The sequence below is a fragment of the Mastigoproctus giganteus genome, chromosome 12 (genome assembly GCF_048544385.1).
Source record: "Mastigoproctus giganteus isolate SK-2022 chromosome 12, ASM4854438v1, whole genome shotgun sequence".
NCBI lineage: Eukaryota > Metazoa > Arthropoda > Arachnida > Uropygi > Thelyphonidae > Mastigoproctus > Mastigoproctus giganteus.
This window is the reverse complement of record NC_143586.1, coordinates 49,688,496-49,702,503: the sequence shown is the minus strand read 5'-3', so window position 1 is coordinate 49,702,503 and position 14,008 is coordinate 49,688,496. Positions and strand designations below refer to the sequence as shown.

At 37.1% G+C, this 14,008-nt stretch overlaps 2 protein-coding genes across 8 annotated transcripts in view; one reads left to right on the top strand and one right to left on the bottom strand.

The window, feature by feature from the left end:
- Nin (blastoderm-specific gene 25D) overlaps positions 1-14,008 on the top strand; it is a 535,259-nt gene that overhangs the window by 371,164 nt on the left and 150,087 nt on the right. The window lies entirely within an intron of this gene.
- The window catches only part of LOC150077034 (XK-related protein 4-like), a 122,925-nt gene that overhangs the window by 24,877 nt on the left and 84,040 nt on the right, over positions 1-14,008 (bottom strand). Inside the window, exon 2 of one of the 2 annotated variants that reach the window (XM_090386154.1) lies at positions 7,146-7,267. The exons of the other annotated variant lie outside the window; for it this stretch is intronic. The gene's annotated coding sequence lies outside the window, so the exon portion shown is untranslated. The remainder of the gene's footprint in view (positions 1-7,145; positions 7,268-14,008) is intronic. 2 annotated transcript variants of the gene reach the window in all.

Genomic DNA, 14,008 nt, shown 5'->3' with positions numbered 1-14,008 from the left:
ATGAGTCAGCCGTTGAAACCACCGAGCCAGCCATAGATCTTTACTGAAATATCACGTGACCGTCTGCCGATGTAGTTCAATGTATTTTCTTTGATTTTTTTTTTTTTTTTTTCTCCCTGTAGGGGCATGTGTTATTGACCGTGCACTGACTTGCGTATTGCAACGTTTAAAATTTTAGTACTAGGCCGTCCTGTTGTTATTATTTTAAAAATTTTTAGTTTTAATATTTAAGAAATTCCTAATGTCTTTTGAAACACTAAATATAATCCCAAAAACTGTTAAAATACAAGCTACTTACCTGTCGCTTAGAATGCAAAAAAAAAAGCCAGAAAGACAAAGCTACGTCTGGGTAATGGGAATTTTTATGTTGGGACGAAGCTGCTACTCAAATGCAGCGATCGCTGATTCGTGTGTAGGTTAGAGATCTTGTGGTGTTGAGGTAAGTTCTTTAGAGAACAGACATGTTTTTATACATATCTGAAATCTCGCATGATAGATATGTGGTCGGTGTTTATTGACCTTTAGATCGTCGACTATAATTGGGATAGCTTCATTGACAAGTAATTTATCGATAATATTTGTGTTTAGTTTAGTTCGGCAACTGTACAGACCTTGTTGATTGGCTGAGTTGAGTTTTTTAGTCTAAACATCGAAACATCTTAGGACATGGCACATAAGTATATTGTGACTATAAATTGCTTGAATTTTTTTCTATTGGTTTGTCTGTTTGGCTGGATGAAACTGAGTTTCTTGTCGTTTGCTCAACTGCAGTGTAAAAGCCCATAAAACTTTCCATAAGATGTCAGGGAATCGAATCGGGGCCGTTCCCACACTATGGAAGAAGGGCTGTAAAGAGAGAGAGAGAGAGGTGGTGAAAGATTATTTAATGTAATGTTCACTGACTGTGTTCTTTGCAAGATACGCGATAGTATATTTTATTGTGGTGTAGATGAGTTTCATAAATATCAGAAGTTACTTAACTTATAAAAGATGGTTGATATGAATTCCATTTCACGGTTACCATTTTCAAATATCTTGAGTGGCGGTTTAACTTAGTGATGGGCATAGTCGAATGATTAATAATCGGTTCCCGTTATTTCTGTTATTCAGATCTATACAGTCTCTCCCTATCTCTCTCTTGTAGTCAATGTCATAATCAATTAATTTGCATATAATCGATTGACTCTTGATTATGCACATCATTAGTTTAACTGGTTATATTTCTACTTGTAAGGAAATGTTGTATCTGGTGGAACTGTCGATGAATTCATAACAGCGTGGTTCTTGTTTCTAAAATGGATATACAGTACTGTGATTTTTTTTTTTTTTTTAATGGAACCCCACAGTGGGATGTATTTCCTCTGTTAATCTAACAGAGAATCGAGAATTTGAATTTCTTATTTTATATCATGTTATACGCTGATTTTAAGCCATGTACTTGCCTAAATTTTTTAATAGAATTTGCTCTCCTGTAATTTAACATGATAAATCCGAATATGACGTCACAATTATTTTAAGTTCCCGATCCATGACTTAAAATCCAAATCAAAATGACTAAGACCATTCGTTCTCTTTGAAGCGATGGTCTGGAGGACGTATCATGATGAATATCCCACAGAGATCTTCACACCTTTTGAAATTATTCATTACAGTGATGAAATCGTTATTAATTACTCTGTCATATAGATTACCCGCCTCTCCGTGACCCATTTTCACGGCTCGTTAAGATTCACAACGCAACTGATTCGTTTTTTTTTTTTTTTTTTTATTATTAGTTCAATGTGTCATCGAATTTTAAGGCAACGGCAGGTTGTTAAAACTTTTAAGCTAGTCTCAGGGACTCGGTGCGATTTCGACTGCAATCCATAAGGTTGAAAATCGCTACTCTGTCAAATGTATAATTATGTGAAATACTAGATTAGTTTAATCGAAATGAATATAATATCTATTCTAAAAGTTTTTATTCGTTATTCGATTTTATATATTAAATATTTTATTCGTTTTTATATATTAAACAAATATTCTACTCAAATATTAATAAGGATCATTTTTTTTCAATATTTCTTATATTTTAATAATGTATTTTTAAAAATTAATGTTGAGATAAACTGCTCATGAATATGAGCAGTTTATCTCACAGTATGGCCTCATAATTTAATTAAAAGCAAAGTCAAATGTAACTTTGACTTTGTTTCATAAGAACTCTGTTTTCCCTGTAGTAAAAACAAGATTCTAAGAGATACGTTAAAAATTCTGGAAAACTTCTCGCTGAGTTAATGTCTTATGAATAAGGACGTATTATCTTCTGCGTAATGTCATTTTCGGATAGATGAATCCATGCTTATTTCATCCTGGTCCTCTTCAAGTCAAATCCAAGGAAATTTCCATATCTTTAATGGCTACTATCACTCCCAGACAATCTGTTCTTGAGCAAATTAGTCTTCTCAGTCTGAAGAGGTTTTCTCACTATTGTTAACCAGAATCCACAGGGACCAGATGGAATTCGATCCATATACAGGAACTACACCACACAAGTTGTCCGGTCCGCTTCACAATCTTCAGGAGACACTCACTGACGGAATTCTTCCACCCATCTGGAAATCTGCTGTCATTACCCAACACAAAAGTAATGTCTTCGCTGACATATTGAGTATTTTACGCAAAGTGTGAATGCGGTTCCATATTTTCAGAATTCTTGAGAAAGAGTTCTTAGCCAGCACTTTTATTCCTGGTCCTATTTGAATCTTTTTCCCGATTGTTAGCAAAGGCAAGGGTAAAAAAAAAAAAAAAAAAATCAATCGTTTGAACTATACCGAAGTGTACACCATTCACTTTTTCCACGCGGATTAATGCCCCGACTATTGCACAGTGTAGAGGAAATAGAATGGAAACCTCTTGATATAATGTAGCCTATTTTATAGCAGCTCACAACAGTGAATGAGTCCCAAGTCTCTCATCCATGCGAAGAAAATTGCCTTTCATCTCAAACAAGTCGGCTTGTTATTTATTTAGTCTTAAAACGTTCCATTTGTTTCGCTATAAGCAGCTAAATTATTTGCAGTAATTTTTTTAAACACCTATGTTTTCTGTTTAACAAAAAATACTAGCAACACATCAATTCAATACACTAAGAATTCAGTGCTTACAATTTTTATGCGCTACGTAATGAATTTACAAAGCATAGAAACTCCATATTAGATTCACTGTCTGTATGTCTGTGATAAATCGACATGTATGTACAGTGTTTATAATTTTTAACTGTAAATTCAATAATTTTTAAAAGAAAACTTCCAAATTACAGTATAAAAGATGGCTATTTATTTTTCCGTAATAATTTATTAAAAAACAAGAAACGTAGATCCGATTTATGGCTGTTTAATATTTTCATAACAAAATGTTTTTCTATTCCCTTACAACGTACGAATAGGCAAAATAATGGAACCACTAGCCTATTATAAAACCACCTCCGGACAAGAGAGAGGACGGTATAATACTACATATTCTACGTTGCAGAGATTCGCAAAACTTCGGAACCCTTCTGAATAGATAAGAATCTTTTCTTCTTTCAGATTACCAAACTGTTGCTTGAGGGGATGACGTTAGCGGTGGAAAATAGCCATCGAACTTTTCAAACAACATTCATATTCTTGATAAAAATGAGGACGAAAGATTAGGCGGGTCATTGCCACTGAGAGAGATTGATTTCTTCTTCTCTTTCTCTCTCTCTCCCTCCCTCCCCCTCCATCCTTCCCTCCCTCCCCCGTTTGTGTATATAGTAGTTGCTTCATTTTCGAAAAGATCTCCACATGAGAAAAAGATTTGGTATTCTCCTCGCTTGGAGGATGAGGAGTAAATCAGCTGACTTATTCCACAAGAAACTCTGGTTATACCGTCACGGATTCACCTGAAGGTTTGATAGCAGTTAACAAGAGAACTAAGATTCTTTGGGCATTGACCTCAACCGATGGATGGAAGGATTGCGAGAACAAATTCATGTGATCACAAAGCATCCTGCCCAAAATCCACTAGAAATGCTCCCGACCCTAACACTGGAATTGTATACATGTAGATTAAAAAGAAGGTTCGATACAACGTGTCTCTAATTTTAGAGGTAGTTCTTCGATATCTTGTTGGCGCCGCTACCTTTCCATGGTCGTTTTATCATAATTCAGTTTAGTTGGCCTGAAACCACAAATGGGATTTCTTCATTGCAACAGCTTACCAAACTTGTTTTCCACCAATAAAACTTCAGTTCCAAAACACGTACTATCTGTCATCTTGGTTGACATTCTCTTTCTATTACTCTCTCCTCGAAGGCCACCTTTTTTGTTTTCTCCATAACAAGGGAAACGCAAATCATGGAAAACACCTGTCTACAAAGGTTAGGCGTTTTCAACAGTCTCTCTCTCTCTCTCTCTCTCTCTCTCTCTCTCTCTCTCTCTCTCTCTCTCTCTCTCTCTCTCTCTCTCTCTCTCTCTCTCTCTCTCTCTGTGAATAGTTTACAAACATAATAAAGTGCGAACAGTGAACTTAGCTTTCGGGTTGCTTGTTTTACTTAATGTTGTTAGTTCAACGGATGTAAATGGGTAAATGTGGGAGGAGATGGAACTTGTTTAGCTTCATTAAGCAATGACATTAAGACCCCGCTCAATTGATATTTCTTAACAGGAATCGACAGTCTAATTGACGTTTTATTACGCAAATTTCTTAACGAAAAAAAATTACGTTCTGCTGTACACAACCGAACATTTGGAACCATTAGTAATAACGTGTACGTTTTTCGCAGTGTGTAAAAAAATCGAAGTTGTTTCCATAAAGCTATTATGTTAGTTGCTAATGTCTCGCTTGCTCCATTGCTTCGTCATGGGCTTTGCCAGTAGTAAGTGGGAGTTAATGGTAATAACATCGTTATGTTTAATTCTGTCTCATTTGCTTCGCGAAGAATGTTTCTAATGCCTCTTTAGTCTACTATGGCGACCAATAGTCCTCAGTTTAATTAGATATGTATTGTAATCTCTCTCTTTCTGCTCAGAAACATCACTAATAGGAATTTATAAAATGCCTCTTTAAATTTCCACAGTGCGATTTGTAATTGTATGTACTGCATAAAATGCTTCATCTGAACTAGTCTTATTATTCAAGTGTCTTCCTTGGATTTCATAGTTGGGAATTTGTTTCTATCGGACATACTGTTAGATTAGCAAACACAACTTTATGGGAGTTTATAATTTCGTCTAATATTAAAATTTCTTATACACCTTTATGAAATTTTTAGCTTAGTAATTGAGTAACAAGCGTTCTGTAATATTTCGTGTCTCGGAAGCTATGAACCCGATCAAAATCTACAGCTTTCGCATCCGGAAAGTATTTGATTTCAATACTTATTGCCTAAGAAACTGGGTTAAAAGAGCCTTTCAACTTCTTGACAGTCGTTTTAGTAATTTTAAATTCTGTGATTTATATTGCGAAAGTTACCCCAAAAGGAATGCTCGCTACGTCTCTGAAAGAAGATGGCTAATTCCAAACTGAGATGGTTCTACAATTTTTACCGTCTCGTGTTTGTGAGCTAAAGTTTCTAAATGGAGGAAGAGAATGCCTTTGAAGGAAGTTTATGGTAATGATAATGTGGAACGAATTCTTATTGAGCATTCACTTTCTTAAAAGTCGTAGAAGCATCGCAGGTAATCCAAGGTCTAATACGAGATACTACTCTGAAGCCGCGAGAATGGTCACATAACACTACCGATAAGGGTAGCAATTTTTCCACTAGGTGGCGATGGAATAAACTTTGGCGGTAGTCTCCCCTTTATTCGTATGTAATGGCTACCGGGAAACTACTACTCCTTTGGAAAAGATGCTTTATCAACTAGAAACATTCAAGTGTGGTTTAATAAAGCGCCATCTGTCTCCAATTTCTAGACAAGAACCAAAAATATTTAGGCCCCAGAATTTCAGAGTTGCATCCGATGATGCTATGCTCGGTGTATTAAGTCCTAAGAGGAGTAGGGAGGGAAAATTGGAGGGGATAAGATGCAAAATTAAATAAGTTAAAACAAACCTTTTAAATACATGCTCGTAATTGTAGAGCAAAATTGCTAAAGAGTCGAATATATCAAAATGATCGCAAAATGAATTCTTCACTACCTTTCGAAAGAAAGGCAAATGACTTGGAAAATGATTGCACAGCAACTGCTACACTGTTATGAAGTTTAAGGGTGTGATATTTTAAAAAAGAATATTGTTGTTTATGAAATTTGGAGTCGAGATTTCGAGCCAGAACTCATCCATCGGAAACAGTTGTCATTTCCTTCCTCCCAAAATTACCGACAACGACAATCAGAAGTGTAAGATTATGACTTCATCATCAGTATCATAAATCCTTATTATACTGATGTGACTGAGCTAGAGAAACATAGGTAGGAGATGCTCCCATATTAATCCTGAAATCATATCAGTCAATGAGAAATCTCATTGAGTTCTTTCTCAATACTCCTAAAACTTTTTAAGAGTATTGAGAAACGAGCCCTTATCTCAGGCTGCTGAATTAAGGCATTGGGCTGCAGTACGATGGAGAGAAATTATACTGAAGAACTTTGAGAATTGCATACAACAGTAAAGTATTTTCTGTGTAAATGTGGCGCAACGTGCACATGCATTTTCATCACTGTGGACCTCCGTGATTCGCGACGATATAAACTTAGAAATATTAATGCTACCGTAGGTGAACTGTGATTTGTCACGTCTGTGTTTAGGTCCTTATGCATAGAGATACACGCACACACACAGTTGACTTTGTGTCTCACTGGAGGGACCGTCTTTTGGGGAAAATTTTTCTCTCCTCATATTTGCAGATGGTATCGCAGGTCAGCTTGTCTGCTGTGCGGCCACTGAAATCCATGTTATTGAGTATGATGGATCTCTGTGAATGTAGATGTAGGGCACGTGTGGAAATTGCATACTTATCCCTCTTGGTGTTGTTTTGAAGACGCATTGTCATAGCTGAGCCGTGAAACTAGCATCAGCGTGATGCTATGTGCTGCGCTTGCATTCCTTTAGCTGCTTTCCGGGTAATGCGTTGGCTTGGTGTAGAATCTCGATTGCTATTATAATGCAAGGGAGGGGAACAATATTTTAAATCTACTTACCATTGTTGTCGGTGTATGCTACGTGAGAATCCTGCTACTCTGTCTCTCTCTTTACAGAGATTACTGAATGGAATAGTCCGGCGGCCCTGACGGACGGAAGTGACGGGAGGACCGTCTTCTCTCTGAAAAGCAGATAAATATCTTGTTACATGGAAATCTGGCATGTGGAACACACTGCATTCTAAGAAACCTGCCCGATTCACAAAGACAACGGGTTCTTTCTACAACTTAGTCCGTTGTCATAAATTTAGAGGTAACAGGGGTATTTTAAGTTGGTACGCTTTTATCTTCGGTACAGTGGGCTGTCGACGAATAGACATCAGTGATCGATAAATTTTCCATTACGACACTGTCTCCAGGTTTTTCGCCGCTACAGTTTAAAGTGACATAACTATATAAATGGTTCTCCTTTGTCTGTTTTTTTATCACAAAACTCAGAAGAATGAGTTTGTCTCTCCCTCCTCTCTCTCTCTCTCTCTCTCTCTCTCTCTCTCTCTCTCTTTTCTCAAGGAGAGATAAACTATGACGGAAGAACTTCAGATTTAAGTGATATTTATCAGGTATTTCATCAGTTCCTTTTTTTTTATCTAGCTTTCGATAAGTTCTGCTACCTCCGCTATCTGGGTTTTGATCGTTTTTATAGTTGTTTGTTCTAATATTCGGAAAATACGACACGCAACCAGCTTTAACTGAAAATTTTGCGTTTATCTGCACTTTGTTTCTTTTTTTTTTTTTTTATCTTTTCTGTATTGATTTTACTTTGTACTTTCTTCAAACGGAAACGGAAACAAGTTTATTGTTTTTTGAACAAAAATGGTAAACTACTTGGTCCAAGGCTAAATTATGATTCTTTTCCCCTCTTGGTTTTCTTAACTTAATGTTTCATAAACGGATCACTGGTATACAGGGACACGATCTGAGTTGGCTTAGTGTGTTAGGAACAAAATTGAACTCATCAAAAACATCCATCTTGTTATTAATTCATTCAAGTAATTACTCATACTAGACCTGCCCAAAAAAATGTTGAGACGAAGCTTGTTCCTGGTATAAGGAATTGGGTGAAGGCTGAAGGTTTCAGTTACTTAAATTAGGTTACTTAAAATAGCATTTATTGATGATAGTTATGAGCCGTGCAAGTCGCTTCTGTTGGTTCGAAGGAAGTGGAACATCGGTCAACAGTGATAAGTGTTCCGGGCGCCCTTCAATACTATGGAATAATGAAATTCTGTGCAGTTGTTCGCGCGTTGGTTAGAAATGATAGACGATTGACTTCCAAGAGATAGAATTTCTGTCGGATCATGCTTTCACTTTCTCTATTACATTATATCATCACCGCTTGTATCACCGCTCATTGAAGAAGTCTGGATTCAAATGCGTGAAAAATTCTTAAATGTCTCTTCATTCACAATTATTAATTTAAAAATTCTTAAATGCCACAGCGTCCGTATGATTTAAATATAAGTCCTGTCATAAAGATGGATACAATAATAACAGTTACTATTCACATCAGGCTCTCGTACTTGGTTCCGAATCAGTGGCAGACTGGCAAATATAAACATAACCCTGGATATCCTGACTGAACCGGCCGTGACAGCGATATGCCCAAGGTTATCCAGAGAAGCTTAGCGCAACCAGGTCCGTATAGAATACCGGTTTCATTTGGGGATTTGGAGACTAGCCAACTGGAAGTCTCCCGGCGGCCTAATCCTCACTGGTTCGAATCCCTCTGAGACGAAAGGAACTTTTATGGAATTTGTTTTGTCGCGGCATGACGGAGTTAATGGTCATGAAAAACAAAGCAACTTCGTGAGAGAGTTGCTTGGTTTTCATTCCGCAAAAGAAAGAAAGTAAGTAGCAACCCAAGGTCAGCTGGTTACTATAATCAGCCAAGCTTGATTAGAAGTAAAAGCGTTAATTAGTAATATTAGCGCTTTTTTTTTTTTTTTTTTTCTGGGAAGGAGCAGCAGTGTACAGCACACGCTTCTTGATTAGACCGGGATTCGAGCCCGTCACCACCAAATACGGAGGAGGCGGAACGGTCAGGAAATGACCACCGCATAACCCGAGCAATATGGCCTTAGTTGCTAATGCTCCTAAAAACCAAATAACAAAATAACAGCTTTATTTTCGGTTTAAAAACTGTCTCTCAGATCCAGCAAACTCTAATTCCTGTTATACACTGATCTAGATGCGACTTTCTCTGCTATATTTCGGTCTCGCTACCACACGGCATATATCCTGTTAAAGATGTACTTTGCAATAGCAAATGAAGCAACGTCTAGTTCACGTTCGTGATCTTTCTATCTCAAATCTGCGCCTCAGCTCTCCAACAAAATTAATTGTCTGATTTCTGGAGAATAATGGGTCTCTTGTTTGCAATCAATTACCATGCTTAACTCCTCGCAGAACTTCTTAATTAGTAAATTTTTCAAATGGCTACACTAAACACTAATCATCATGCAGTTGACGGGATTTAACTCCCCCCCCCCTCAACCTCGGAGACTGCTGTGGATGTAGACCCCTGAAAGGTCCCTCAAAGAGGTGCCTTCCATGATATTGTATTTTGTGGACAGATTCCTCCGCAATCAGAAGATATCTTTCGCCCAAAACATAGAGGCTGACCACAACAGATTCGTAAAGAACATATGCTTTTTTTTTTTTTTTTTTTTTTAGGAGCATTAGCAACTAAGGCCATATTGCTCCGGGATATGCGGTGGTCATTTCCTGACCTTTCCGCATCCTCCGTATTTGGTGAGCACGGGCTCGAACCCCGGTCTAATCGAGAAGCGTGTGCTATGCACTGCTGCTCCTGCCCAATATGCTTCTTAACTAAGAGGATAATCCCCCCCCTTCTCTCCTATGTGTCCTCTCTATGCTCATTTGTACACCCCATATTCAAATTCTATCCCCTATGGCTGAGTGACGCCAAGTCTTCGATATCCTTAATGTGCCGCCTTTGATGACTTAATCAGTATTTCAAATTCATCAAATTTATTTACTGTACTCCTAGCATTAGGGTACATGCAATTATGCATGCACGCACTTGTTCTTACTCTTAGGATGTGTATATACTCGTAATATACCGATATAGCTATCTATATCATTTTAATTTTTGTGAAGTATGTGTACATTATCGTCTAAAGCTAGTATGAAGTATCATCGACAATGAACCGAGTTGTAATTTTCGGTTTTGTGTCGGTTTTTGTAATCAGTATAATCTGGGTCATTGTCTTTAAATCTAATTTATTTGATGATTGAAGACCTGAATAAATTCCTAATGTAATCGAGCGTGATCAGTGTACATTTAATATATGTAAGTACTTAAATTTAGCTTTCATTACAATATAAATGAATAAATAAGTATTCATCTCTGTTTTGGCGATGCGAGCTAGATTCGATGGTCTTTTTCCCGTAAAGGGATTACTATGACTTGTGATAAAGTAATTATCACAAGGGTTACTGTAGGTTTTAAGGAAAAAACCTTTTAAAGAATAACAACAGAACTAGGAAACGTGTGTGACTGCAGGAAGAGAAACCGCAATTGAGAATCACTCTACAGACTCTATGTGCATTGGTTGTTATAATTTTTTTTATAGTTATAATAACCATTATGGACAATTTCTACATCAGTATATGAATAATGAGCAAACTTAATATTTAATATAATTGGGAAAATATTCGATCATCATATTACAGAGAAATACCTGTTTTAACAATATCTAACATTTAATATATTTTTTCTTTCTCTTTTCCACTACCAGTTGCTCATGAGAACTCAGAGACACTCCAGCTATGAATTGCTTTGCTCGATTCTGGTTTTGACAGACCTGGTGATTTTTATTATATATTTTTTTTCATCATATGTTCGACATGCTGTCACAAAAGATCATTCAGTGAACTGGACTCGCAGCCTACAGAGTTCAACGCTATTATATATGACAGTGTGATATAGCGTCTTGTTACCAACAGGATATTTATTTCCGGGCTTTCAATGGCAGTAAGCTTGTACAAAACGAAATCGTTAAGAAAAATAGTGGCCCGTAAAGAAATCTTTTCATCCAAGGATGCTGAAAGTTGTGCACCATTGTGTGTTCTATTATATCTTGTAAGTGAGATCCGGTCTTGGCTACCGCTACGATCCGTGCAAGGTTTCATTGTGTGTTGAATTCTATTTCAGATCGTAATCCTTGTGAACAGTACTTTCATGTATACTCTATATCAATAGGCGCCGTAAATATATATAAAAAAAATCGTGTATAAAAAATAACAGGACTTATTTCCAATTCTGGCAACTAATTTCTTCGTAGAACTTCTTTTCCAGAAATTCTTCAAAGGACATCATCTTCTTTAAAGGGGGGAGGAAAAGTACCCTCCTTGTCTTGAAGAATAAAGAATTGTGTGTATATGTGTGTAACTACGCGATAAGCGATAGTTTCGGGTCATTGTCTTTAAACTGAGTAAATTGCCGCTGAGCAACACATTCACCGAAGCGCCATCTGTCATATTCGGGCATTTGTCATGAGCCGTAGCGTTTTTGCTATCACTCCGAAAATTCACTTGACTGAATTTCCGAGCGAACTGCAAACTTTTACACTCCTCTTGTCCAGCTTGTCTGTGGACATTCCGAGTAGCAACGCTTTTGTATTCTGGGCATTGTGATGGAGATAAATATGTCAGCATCATTATCGAGAAATTCTCTTAACACGTCACGCAAGTTTTATCGAAGACCGCGTTCTTTGCGTGCACGGAGTTGTATCTCTATACGGCTATACTTGTTTCTGACAAGTTTATGTGGAATTCAATCTTGTTTGAGTTCTTCCCTCCCGTCTTCTTTCGCTTTTTCTTTTCTCTGTCTGTAAACATAGTTTTGATCAATTTAATTGATTGGAAAGTAAATATTACTGCCAGGTAGCAACGTACAAAATTTTAATTGCATAAAGACGCTTCTTTCCACATATGCAGTGATACAAAAGATAATGGAACTCACAGACACTCTTTAGAAATGGATGAACTTTATATAATTTTCTTCTTTTACTTCTTAAAAACTAGCATAGAAACTTCCAAAAACTAAACTAACATACTAAATTATGTAAGAATGTTTATTGTGGACATCTACAATGAAAGGTGTGCTTTCCAACAATTTGGCCAATAAATATGCCGAAATTCTCCATTTGTATCCCAATATGGCATGGAGAAATTCTTTAGTATTATACACAGAATGGCTTAGCATTAGTAGAGGCATATGATGCAAGAAAGCAAGCTTATGTAGCATCAGCCTAAAAAAAAAAAAAAAAATCATTTCACACATCCATTCCCTCTAAACGTTTGTCCAGTTCTTCCTTGAATTTATTTAAGCTATCAACTGCCACAACGACAGATGGAAGTTTGTTCCAAAAATCAACAACCCGCTGGATAAAGTCAAATTTCCGCAAATTTTCTATTCTATAACTGTCTTTTCTCAATTTGAATTTATGCCCCCTCAAGTTCGTAATCTGAGCAAGAGGAAGAATCCCCTCAGAATTGAGCCTGCTGAACCCATTCAGGACCTTATACACCTCATTCAGATCATCTCGCAGGTGCCTAGTCTCCAGACGCTACAATTTGCAGAACTTAAGCCTTTCTTGGTAAGACCACCCCTTCGTTCCCCTCACCAATCTTGTTGCCCTTCTCTGTACTCGCTAAAGCAACTCTACATCCTTCCTAAAGGCTTTCGCTGCAGCAATGGCTTTCCCAAAGACTTCTCGCTGCCTATCGCACGTACTACATAATTTAATAATCATGTAATAATTTTATGTTTTGTGATTTATTTTGTAAATAAGTTTGCAAATTTTAAATTAACATTACCATACCCTCTATCTAAAGTCTGTTAATTGGTGTCTCGAAAGAGAATAATCAGATAATAATAATAAATTACTTTCTAGGCCTCTATTTCGTTCTTTGGTCAGTAAGACTAGAATCAATCAATCGGTCAAAGAAAAAATTGTACCCTTAACCAAATATACGAAACATTGCTGTTTTTTTTTTTTTTTTTTTTTGTTTTTCTTGTAAGCAAAACCCAACGCGATGATCTTCCGTTTTTACTATCGACACGTTTCCAGAAATCACATTTACATTTTCAGTTCCATCACTTAGTGAATGTAAGGATTCGATATTTCAGTTTCCTTTGCAGTGTTGTTTGCTTTTGCGAAGATTATGACGAAATTCCAATCACCTTCCGCACTACGTTGCCGGGAATAATTACTGGGAGCCGAGTTTCTCAATTCGCCAGACTTAGAGGGTTCGCAGAAAGAGGAGATTGTGAACTCCGCTATCGCGGATCGCAGCTTCACAATGGTTATCGAGCACCGTAGGGTTTTAATCTGCAGCATGAGTGCCCGGTCAATATCGGAGCTGAAAGGGGAGATGCTGGTGAATAGGTGTGTGAAATTAACTTGATTACTGCGATCTTGGTTTTGTGCGCAGTGAATTCGGAATTAGCCGGTCACTGTACATCTGAGCCGAATGTAATATGTTGTGTGAAATTAGCTGATGAAATCACTAACGATAAAAAAATATTTGCTTTCCTCGAAGCGTTTTACTTGGTATTTCATGCATACGTTAAGGATGTCTCTCCAGAAAACATTTTTTTATTCGACGTCACACTAAAGGAACAGTTAAGCCTGTACGTAATTGTTGTAGGGGTATTTGCGACCAGAAGGAAATTGGAAGTTTTTTCCTTGAGCTTTGAAATATGTTAAAATGTGATGAATTTAACAGCCTCTTAACTCAGGCCTCCCTACTTTTTCCTATTATCTCGATGTCATCTATGCAGAAAAAATGGTAGTTAAAAGTATAGAGTGATCGAAAAGTCGCATAGGCCATTA